Source organism: Balaenoptera acutorostrata, chromosome X, assembly GCF_949987535.1.
Source record: "Balaenoptera acutorostrata chromosome X, mBalAcu1.1, whole genome shotgun sequence".
Classification (NCBI taxonomy): domain Eukaryota; kingdom Metazoa; phylum Chordata; class Mammalia; order Artiodactyla; family Balaenopteridae; genus Balaenoptera; species Balaenoptera acutorostrata.
In genome coordinates this window covers 91,700,695-91,711,101 of record NC_080085.1, presented here as the reverse complement: position 1 = coordinate 91,711,101, position 10,407 = coordinate 91,700,695, and the positions used below count along the sequence as shown (strand labels likewise).

Genomic DNA, 10,407 nt, shown 5'->3' with positions numbered 1-10,407 from the left:
GTAGGTTCTGAGGGAAAGGAGGGTATTCCTTTTTTGTTTTTATCTGGGAAAGAGGAGATTGCCCTGTGCTCTTGGGCTGAGGTAGAAATACCTTATTCTACCTGCTGCTAATGTGGAAATTACTACCACTTTGTCTGGAGTCAGAAGAGTATATTAAAGAGTCTCTTGGTGCTGTCTTAAAAACAAGCAAAATCTTTTATAATATCCAAGTTTTAGAGACTGATGGGGTGAGTTGGGGGTCCTGCACCTTTTATCTCCCGTGGCCTTAGGCAGTATGGGCAGTAATGGGGCCTGTGTGGCACAATAGGGCACAATAATTGAGCTCACTCTGACTTGCTATTTTAGTCATCTTTGCTGTCAGCCTTCAAAGGAGAGACACTTGCTTTATTGCCTGCTCTCCCTTCTGTCTCTGAAGAGAACCTAGCCTTCCTGACCTGCATGGATATTGAGGCAACTCTTAGGGAAAAGAAGAGCACTCAGAAAGAATTTACGGCCGTTTTCTCAGTGATATTTGAGAAGGGCCAAGACATCTCTGAGTTTAAGTCTCGGCTCTATTTGTTATTAGCTCTGTGACCGTAGGCAAGTTATTGAGTTATCTGCTATCTCACTGGCCTGAATTTTCTCTTTTTTTAAAAAAGATATATGAACCCTTATGTCTTTTTTTAAAAATTAATTTATTAATTTATTTATTTTTGGCTGTGTTGAGTCCTTGTTGCTGCACGTGGGCTTTCTTTAGCTGCAGCGAGTGGGGGCTACTCTTCATTGCAGTGCACAGGCTTCTCATTGCAGTGGCTTCTCTTGTTGTGGAGCATGGGCTCTAGGTGCACGGGCTTCAGTAATTGTGGCACACAGGCTCAGTAGGTGCGGCACGCAGGCTCAGTAGTTGTGGCACACGGGCTTAGTTACTCCACAGCATGTGGGATCTTCCCGGACCAGGGCTCGAAACCGTGTCCCCTGCATTGGCAGGTGGATTCTTAACCACTGCGTCACCAGGGAAGCTCCTGGCCTGAATTTTCTTAGCTGCTTAGAGAAACAAAGAGGAGGAGAGAGAAGGATAGTACTTACAACTACCGCCAATTATCATGAGGATTAAACAACAACAACAAAAATGGGTGTAAAACACTTAACATAGTACCTGGTCCACAGACGCTCAAACGTTAACCATGATTGCCGTTTATTATTTATCAGCGAGAAGGTCTTAGCTGAGAAGACATATCCATTAATGTCAATAATTATAATTTCTATTTCAATATACCGCTTAACTCTGTGCTAGGCAATGTTTTAGGTGCTGCTTACATGTGACTTTTAAAATTCTCACTACAACCTACTATCATACCCATTCTACAAATGAGGAAGCCAAGGAATAGCGTGCTTAAATCCCTTGCCCAAGATTCCACGGTTGCATAGTGGTAGAATGGAGATTCAAACCCAGAAAGTCAGGTTTACAAAGCCTGTGCCCTTAACCATTGAGGTATGCAGTTAAATAATCAGACAAGAATCAAAAGGAGATGGGGAACGGAGGGTAGAAAAGGCACGGGTTCAAGGTGAACAGTTAGAAACAGGAAATTTAGAGTTTCGGTAGGTCCGGAAGCTTAAACGCATCATTATAAACCGTTCATGTTGTCAACTTAACAAGTTAAGCTCCTATTTAAAAATGAGTTAGTAAGCTTACAAGTCAACTTACAAGCAAGTTGAGAAAATCTTCGATAACTATAACTAAGGGACAGGCCCGGTCTTTTATGTATTTTACCAATTAGGTGTCCGGGATCTCACGAAGAAATCTGCGTGCCAGGGGGCGTCGATGGGCCAATGAACATGGACGTGAAGGGGTTAATACCGGAGTTTGGGGGTGGACCGAGCGGAGGCGAAGAGAACTGTGGGAGCTCCGTTGTACGTCGCCCCAGGGAGCCTGGGAAATATCCAGTGCGCGTCTCTATTATGACCAACCCTAAGTAAGGGCCATCGGCAGGCTGGATCTGGCCACTGCCGGCGCAGCTGCTCTCAGAGGCCGGAAGGCAGGGGCCGTCGGCCGCCACCGGGAGGGCGGACGAGGCGGAGGTTTGTAGCACTTGTTTTGGGCTGAAGGCGTAGGCATGTCCTGCCTCCAGCCGCGCTGGGACAGGGGAACGGAAGTGAGAGGGGGTGAGGAGAAGGGGGAACTGACAGAGTGACGGACCCGGCGGCGAAAATTGAGGGCGTGGGTGTCGGAAGGGGGCGTGTAACTGTGTTACGTAGGTGATGAGTTGTGTGAATCTTTTGGGAAGTATTTGGGGATGGGAGAGATGGCGAATAGACGAATGGAGGGTAAAATCAGCAGGGTGAAAACGTGTTGTTGGCGGGACACCAGCACATATGAATCGTACCTATATGGGATGATTTTATTGGAGTGATTTTATTGGGCTCCTGGTTTCAGATTTACTTTTGATGGGTTGACTCCCTTTAACAAATTACCAAGTACTTGCTCTGTGCTGGGTACTGTACTAGAAGCTCTGTATGAGGAAAGGAATTAGCCTTTATCCTCGACACTTACAGCCTGTCAGTTACTATATGCATTTGGAGACAGGCAATTACAGTACAAGGAGATAGAGATACCCCAAGTGTTTCAATAACCTGCTGGGTGCCACAGACTCTCCTGAGGTTGCCATCTGGGATGATCTTTGATGTGGTGATTTGACATATATTTTAAAGATAAAATAAGCAGGGCAAAACTATGTGCAATTTTCTCCAAGAGTGTTCCCTCCCTGTTTAGCTCGGGTGCAGCTACCTGGAGGACTGAGTAGCACTTAAGGCCCAAACTCGTTTATTCCTGGTGAGAACATTTGTCCATCACAGTGGCACTTCCAGGACCCCTGCTGGAGAGTAACTCTTAACTTGAGATCAAGGCCTCCCCTTGCACGCATAGCCTGCAAGCTCTGGGTAGGACCAGAGTGCAGAACTCAAGGGCTCTCTGCCTTAACCATATGAAACACTTCTGTGCCAGCTCTTTGGTTTTCTAGCATACTCAGTTCATAGCAGGGAATTGTGAATTTACCTGGAATCCTAAGCAATCTTTTTAAAAGTTTGAATCATCAAACCTGCTGCTTTGTTTACCAGAGAAAAAACAGTATAGCAGACAGTCCAAGTCAATGGTTCTCAAACTTTCCTGTGCATCGGAATCAGCTGGGGGGCTTGTTAAAACATAGATTACTGGATTCCACCACAGAGTTGCTGATTCAGTTGGTCTGGGGTAGGCCCCCAAATTTACATTTTTAACAAGTTCCCAGGAGATGCTGATACTGCTGGTTCCGGGACCACACTTGGAGAAGTACTGGTCTAAACAGAACTGAGATGAGTAAACCAGAAAGGACATCTCTAGGGAAGACTGGGCACACTCCTAAAGGTTAGACAAGTCTGAAATAAGTCATGGTAGATATGAAATAAAATGGATGTGTTTTTGTTGTGCATTTGTATGTTTTGAATGGAAGAGCAAAGATGAATCTTCCTGAACTAAACAAAGTAAGGTTTGCATCAGCTTTTTCTTCACTCATGGGGTTCAGAGTTGCTTAAATTGTTTAAAAAACAAAGTATTTATTTCCTTTTCAGATCCCTTTCTGAGTTATATTCAAGTAGCTAGTTATTTACAGAACTCACACCCCTGCTTGTGTCATCACCCCCCCAAAAATGAGGTGTTCTAACTTCTGGTAATAAATTATGTTTGAAGTTAAAAAATGAAAAGACAGTTGGGACAATCTAATGAACACAAAGATTTGTATAATCAGCCAGAATTGAGATGGTGTGATAAGTAGTTTTATTTATTTTTTCACCCTCAGTGAAACCCCTTCCTCTTCAGAAGAAATAATCAGTTTATTCGCTGTAAAGCACAGAAGGGACCAGAATTCTCACTGTGCCAGAGATTAACTTGAAACCTTCCTTGAGGGATTGACCTAAACAGCCTACTGGATGGTGGCAGTCCCCAGTTCTACCTACCCTCCATACCCTCCCACGAGCCTGAAAAAGGCCAGGACAGATTTTTAGAAATGTCACTCATTCTAGACCTGTCAATGTTGGATATCCCAAATTTCCCCACAGGCCAGTTACAAAACCAAACCAAACCCCAAAAACAAACATGCAGACACACATAAAACACACAAAAAAGTCCAAATAAACTGGCCTGGGTCTATTGTGAGCCTTTTCAGGGGCCAGCAAGATGCTAGGATGACCAGTGCCCTGGATGTTTCAGAAATCTAAAGGGCTGTCATATCCACATTGCAAGGGAGTCAGCAGGACACTGTAGGGGAAGAAAAAGTTTTCCTTGACTCTCTTAGGGTCCCTGGCTGGGTCTGAAAATTAAACTGACAAAGACAGATTAACAAGAGAGAAGTATACAAATGTATTTAATGTAAGTTTTCCATGACACAGGAGCCGGCATAGGGAAATGAAGACCCAGAGAAACAGAGCTGAGTATTTTATGCTAGGTTTGACGAAGAATGGGAAGTCATGGAGAAATATGACAAATTAAGGAGTATGAGGGAAGTGTAGTAAACTGGGGGAGACTTAACAAGTCCTGTTTGTTAGGATTTTTCTCTGTATCCCTTTGTATTTGGAGATAAAGATTCTCCTTTCCTCTGGATATAGGGAGGGAACCTCTCACATGAGGGTTTTATGACCTGTCTCAGGGGAGAAGAGGGGCAAGAGGTCAAGTGTCCTTCTTGTTTCTGCCATTTACTCAAATTCCTTCAGCTTTAAAATATTCATTGTGCCACAGTGCCATATTTTGGGGGAGCGTGTTCTGAACCTTGTCGGCAGTCACACACACGACTCTTGAATATCAATTAAATTTCACTTATGGTTGGTGAGCCTTTCAGTTATACTTGTGCACTGGCTCCTCCCCTCCTCACCAGTCCTCATCTCTGCCTAATTCGCACTTAGTCTTACAGACAGTATAATTTTCTATGAAATATGAGGAGATAAAAAGGAATAAAATAAACCTATTATTTTGAACTATGTATCACTGTGTCCTGAGTGATTCCTAAGCAGGAATGATGTAATTTTGTTGCTTGAACACTCAATAGCTTATGGACCCTGTGAGCAGACAGATGGATGCTGAAGAGAATTGGGGGCCATCTGTGTCAGAGCAGCAAACACATGATTACTCCAGAATTCAGATTCAGACAGGATTGTTTGCAGTCCAGACTTCTTGCTTGTTACAGCTGATTCCCTAAACAACTTTAAATCAGTATGTATCTGTCACCTGAAGTGGAGTGGGGTTTTAGGTCTGGCACTTAACCACAAGGCTATGGATATCATTGTTTTGTTTGGAATGGTTTTTCTGAGGATGAGACTTCTTACATCAAGTGAGTGAGAACTATAAAGTAGAGGGGAGAAGGGTGATTATCATAATTAATATCACATTTCTTTGCAAAATAAGATTAGAGAAAAATGAAGAACTCACTAGGAGGAAGAGGAGGCAGAAGTATATTCTGGAATCTGGAATCTGCAACTGATGAGCCAGTTGCTGCGTGTATAACTTACTGCTTTTCCCACAATAGAGGCCTAAACACCCATCTGCCTGCAGCCAGGTTCCCCTTAGGTCCTGTGATCTGTTGCGGACAGGGTAGCTATTGCCACTATTTATCATGATAACTTTTCTGCACTTGATAAGGTGATGAAGAAACCCTGATAACCTAATCTCATATAAATATGTATTTTTTTAAAATGATGGAAGCAATTTAATAGCCTCTGGAGATCCAAGGAATTCATATAATTGTCTTCCAAAACTGCATGTAAAAGAGCCAAATCCAAAGTCTTACTGAAAGCTGGAGTTCAGGAGGTCAGAAATGGCCTTGCCAGAAATGTGTTTTCTAATTTCAAGGTCCTTAGAGGAGTTCCAGTGCCCTGCAGCCAAAGTCCACCAGGAACATATCTATGGTTTAACAAGTCGGGTTGATTAGTTAGTGAGTTGAGGGAGAATGCACACCACGGGGAACTGGTGAAACGTCTCAGAGGGTGTTAGAAAGGACTTATTACAGGATTTGGACTTGTGTTAGGTGATTTGGGGGAGGATTTAAAGAAGCGAGGCTTTGCTCTGGGTTGGATTCTGTTAGGAAGTAACAGACTGTACATAAGGGTAATTGCTTATTATTACCCCTATGTAATACATAGGGGTAATTCCATGATTGGGTATCTTAATGAATCTTATCTAGGAGGATAGACTAGAAGGAGGCTCATTGGTAAAGTAGCAGCTATTAGCCAGGATAGGAGGACGTCTGCTTATTTTGTGGTTTGGTCAAAGTGCATGTTTTGTCTCTTTTCAGACATGACTATGCAGTAGTCTTGCTTTTGTCACAGGGTGGCCTTGTCTGATGTTGATGGTCTGTGAAATTGGTTACGCTCATCAGGAGAACAACAAGGCCTAGCTGTGAGGGCCAGGACAGCTCCCATATGTCAGTGGCTGCTTTTCTCCTCAGAGTGATCAGTGCCAGGTCCAGCAGCCTGTAGGAGACCAAATTCCCTTTCTGCCAGGAGCCATATATAGCAGAGAAATGGTTAGATGTGTTGAACAGGAAAGATTGAGGGCTGGGTGTGGATGAAAGCATCTGGTTACCCTCTAACAGAACTTAGGAGCCTCAGTGAGAAATAGCAGTCTCCTGAGATTGTTTCCCTTTAAAAAAATCATAAGAGTATACTTAAGCAAGGTAAGTGGATGGGAGAATATAGCAGATTGTATTTTTCAAAGATGGCCAGAACAGTACCTCTCATCCCATGCTCTCTTCTATAATGTGACCTTGCCACCCTTCCATTGAGAAGTCGGGTTGACGTCCCCTCTGCTCTGAATCTAGGCAGACTTTGATTGTCTAAATAGAATAGGGAGAGATGAGACTCTGTGACTTCTGAGGCTAGGCCATAAGAGGCAGTGTGGCTTGTGCTTTATCTGCAGGGACATTGACCTTTAGAGTCCTGAGCTGCCATGTAAGTAGTCTGACTACCCTGAGACTGCCATGCTTTGAGGAAGCCCAAGTTCATGGTGAGGCCACCTACAGGTCCTCTGGTCAGCAGTCCCAGCTGATAGCAAACATCAACCAGGAGACCTGTTAATGAAGACACCTCTAGATGATTAAAGCCCCCAGCTGTCGAGTCTTCCCAGCTGAGGCTCCAGACATCATGGAGTAGAAGCAAGACATCCCTGCTGTATCCTGAGTTCCTGAACAGAATCCGAGAACAAAATAAAATGATTGTTTTGCACCACTGAGTTTTGGATTGGTTTAGCACAAAGCAATAGTAACCCAAACAGAGGTAGAAATGTTGGTTAACACAAAAGAAATGGAGTGAAAGGAGCAAGGAAGGCAAGTAATTGTAAGAGGGAAAACGGGCTAGGGACAAAGCATTTCGCTTTGCTGTTGCTCCTGCTGCTGCTGAGCTCTTTGATTCCAGAGTGGACGGAAGAGGGAAGAATGGAAAGGGAGGTTATTCAGTACACTAAATGAAACTTCTGTAGATAATTGCACCTCCTTTTAAAATAAGATCTGGAACTATTTAGTTATTTCTTTAATTGAACATCTTGATTAACAGAAGTATGTGGGGTTTTTTTTTCCTTAAGGAAACAAGTAGTGACCCTAATTAACAGTATTTATTAACCAGAGGGTGAGGGATGATGCTCTCCTCTATATCATTGTATGAGGTTGGAGGAAATCACAGTGTTATTTCCAATGACATGTATAGAAGTTTTATTCTTTTAATCTGGCAGAATATGGTTCACTTTTAAAGCCTCCATATGTGTCTATATTTTACACACACGAATAGCTCTTGCTGGGTAAGTCATTCAATCTGTAAGTTAGAATAGAAGTCCTAGTACTATTATTGGAATTGTGTAATCGGTGGGCACTCAGAAGATATTGGTTATAAATGTTGAGTACAACCACCAACTGACCTCATGGTTATGGGCCAAGTACAGAATGTCTCAGTCTCTTGTTTCCTTGTAAAAATTCATGTGAATTTGGTGTTTGGCTCTTTCAATGTGTTCCAGCCACACTGAACTCCCCCATTTGAACCTTGATCACCCCTCTCCTACTGCTGGTTCTGCTTATTCCCTCTACATTCTTCCTTGAAAAGTATTCCTGTCTGTTCACACATATCATAATCTTTTCCAACACTCAAGGCCCAAAGTCAGTGAGCGCCACTTGTTTGGAAACCTAGATCTCATGTTCTCCTCTTCATAACCTTTCCTTGTTTCTCTTTTCTGCCACCTTCAGTTTGCATTATAGTTATCTGGGCATGTGTCTGGCCCTCCTACCAGTCTGTGAGCCCCTGGAAAACAGAATCTATATTAGATTGATTTGGGGGTTCCCCACAGCTCCAAGAGGGATGTTTTGTTCATCTTTAGGATCTGCAGAGAGGACACCTGAGCCTGGAGATGCTAATGAAGATCATATATCCAATCAGTGGCAGAGCTAGGGCTAGAACCCGGGTCTCCTAATTCACCGCTTGTTTTCCACTAGATGAAGGAGAAGAAGAGGAAGCAGGGGAGAGGAAAAGCAGGAGGAAGTAGTATGCTTCATGAGCGCAAACCTTTGGTATCTGTTTCATTCACTATTGCATTCCCCAGTGCCTAGAGCAGTGCCTGGCACATAGTAGGCACTCAGTAAATATTTACTGAAATAATAAGCAATTGGGGTAAATAGGCATTCATGTACAGGGATGATAACAACGACCTTAGGGGGCATGGGTATTGTTTACTTATCACAAGTTCTTATCTCATGCATTGCTTTGATGCATGAAAGGAGAAACACAAAGCCAGAAAACCCCAGCTTTTCCTGCGCTTGTATTTTTCCACTGCTCTCTTGCACCACTTATCTTTCCCTGGTAGCAATTCTGAGGACTGTGAGACAGCTCCCACTGAACTCTTGCATTAATGTTCTGATAAAAGAAAAATATGATGTGCTGGGCACAAAATGTCATTTTATGTAAAAACCTTGGGAAAGTTAGTATTTCTTTAAAAGAAAAAAAAAAGCAGAGCTCATTACTAATGGCTGCCTTTTATTGGCCTTGCTGGGGGCATCACAGTGGGACAATATGGCTGGGGTCTAGGGTTGCCCAAGAGGTCCTGCTCTCTCAGTAGAGCTGACCCCAGGTAATGGAGGCCATAGGTGTGGCTGAAAAACAGGTAATAGGATGGATAAAACCATATACCTTTTAGCCCCTGTACTTACTGGCCTGTGGTCATCATCCTGATAACTCCTACCTCAAATCTCACTAAGGAAAATCCCATATGCCCTCCCTTCCCAATCTGAATTCTTCCTCCTTTGGCATAGTGATCTTTTGTTTCCTTGCCTTTGCTTATTCGGTTCTGAAAAAGGTATCTTTTCCTTAGCTCTACTCCAATCTTTCTTCTTCCTGATTCCCACACCCAGGGCCAAAGTGATTTTGACTAAATTTATATAGGAAAAGTATCTCCTTGTCTGTGGTACCTGAAGGTACAGTTTGTAAGATTTAAAATCTGGGGCAGTGGGAATAGGAAATGCACTTTGGCCTCAGTCTAGTCCTAAGCCACATGGTTTATAAAAACCCCTCCATCTGAGGAGTTAAGGGAGCTTGCCCAGATGAAAAGCACAGCCTCCGGAGGAAGACTGCCTGTGTTGCAGTTTGGGCTCCACACCCCATAGGCTTTGATGACTCTGGGCAAGGTAGTAAACCTCTCTGTGCTGTAGTTTTCTTATCTGTAAAATAGAGAGTTGTTAGGGGGATTTGCAGAGTTAATATAGGTGAAGCACTTAGGATGGTGCCTGGCAAACAGTAAGTGCTGTTTATTTTATTCTTTTTTTGTATTAGAGTGTAGTCGACTTACAATGTTGTGTTAGTTTCAGGTGTACAGAAAAGTGATTCAGTTATACATACACATATATCCATTCTTTTTCAGGTTCTTTTCCCATATAGGTTATTACAGAATATTGAGTAGAGCTCCCTGTGCTATACAGTAGGTCCTTGTTGATTATGTATTTTATATATAGTAGTGTGTATATGTTAATCCCAAACTCCTAATATATCCCTCGCCCACCTTTCCCCTTTGGTAACCATAAGTTTGTTTTCGAAGTCTGTGAGTCTGTTTCTGTTTTGTTTTGGATTGTTTGTTTGGTTGGTTGGTTTTGGCTGCGCAGCGCGGCATGCAGGATCTTAATTCCCCAACCAGGGATTGAACCTGTGCCCCCTGCAGTGGAAGCATGGAGTCCTAACCACTGGACCGCCAGGGAATTCCCTGTTTCTGTTTTGTAAATAAGTTCATTTGTATCATTTTTTTTTTAGATTCCACATATAAGTGATATCATATGATATTTGTCTTTCTCTGTCTGACTTCACTTAGTATGATAATGTCTAGATTCATCCATGTTTAAACAGTAAGTGCTGTTTAAATGTTAGGTGTCATATCTGTCATTA

The 10,407-nt window shown here is 42.9% G+C and overlaps 1 protein-coding gene and 1 long non-coding RNA gene across 4 annotated transcripts in view; one reads left to right on the top strand and one right to left on the bottom strand.

The window, feature by feature from the left end:
- Positions 1–663: 663 nt before the first annotated feature.
- On the bottom strand, positions 664–1,907 carry LOC103010589 (uncharacterized). The gene is made up of 3 exons (XR_451046.2): positions 1,685–1,907; positions 1,136–1,202; positions 664–1,020 (listed from the first exon to the last, which is right to left on the bottom strand). It is a non-coding gene; the product is annotated as an uncharacterized LOC103010589 (long non-coding RNA).
- An 11-nt stretch (positions 1,908–1,918) lies between these two features.
- The window catches only part of SLC25A53 (solute carrier family 25 member 53), a 57,547-nt gene continuing 49,058 nt past the window's right edge, over positions 1,919–10,407 (top strand). For all 3 annotated transcript variants that reach the window (XR_451049.3, XR_003623456.2, XM_007182756.3), the window contains exon 1: positions 1,919–2,058. The gene's annotated coding sequence lies outside the window, so the exon portion shown is untranslated. The remainder of the gene's footprint in view (positions 2,059–10,407) is intronic.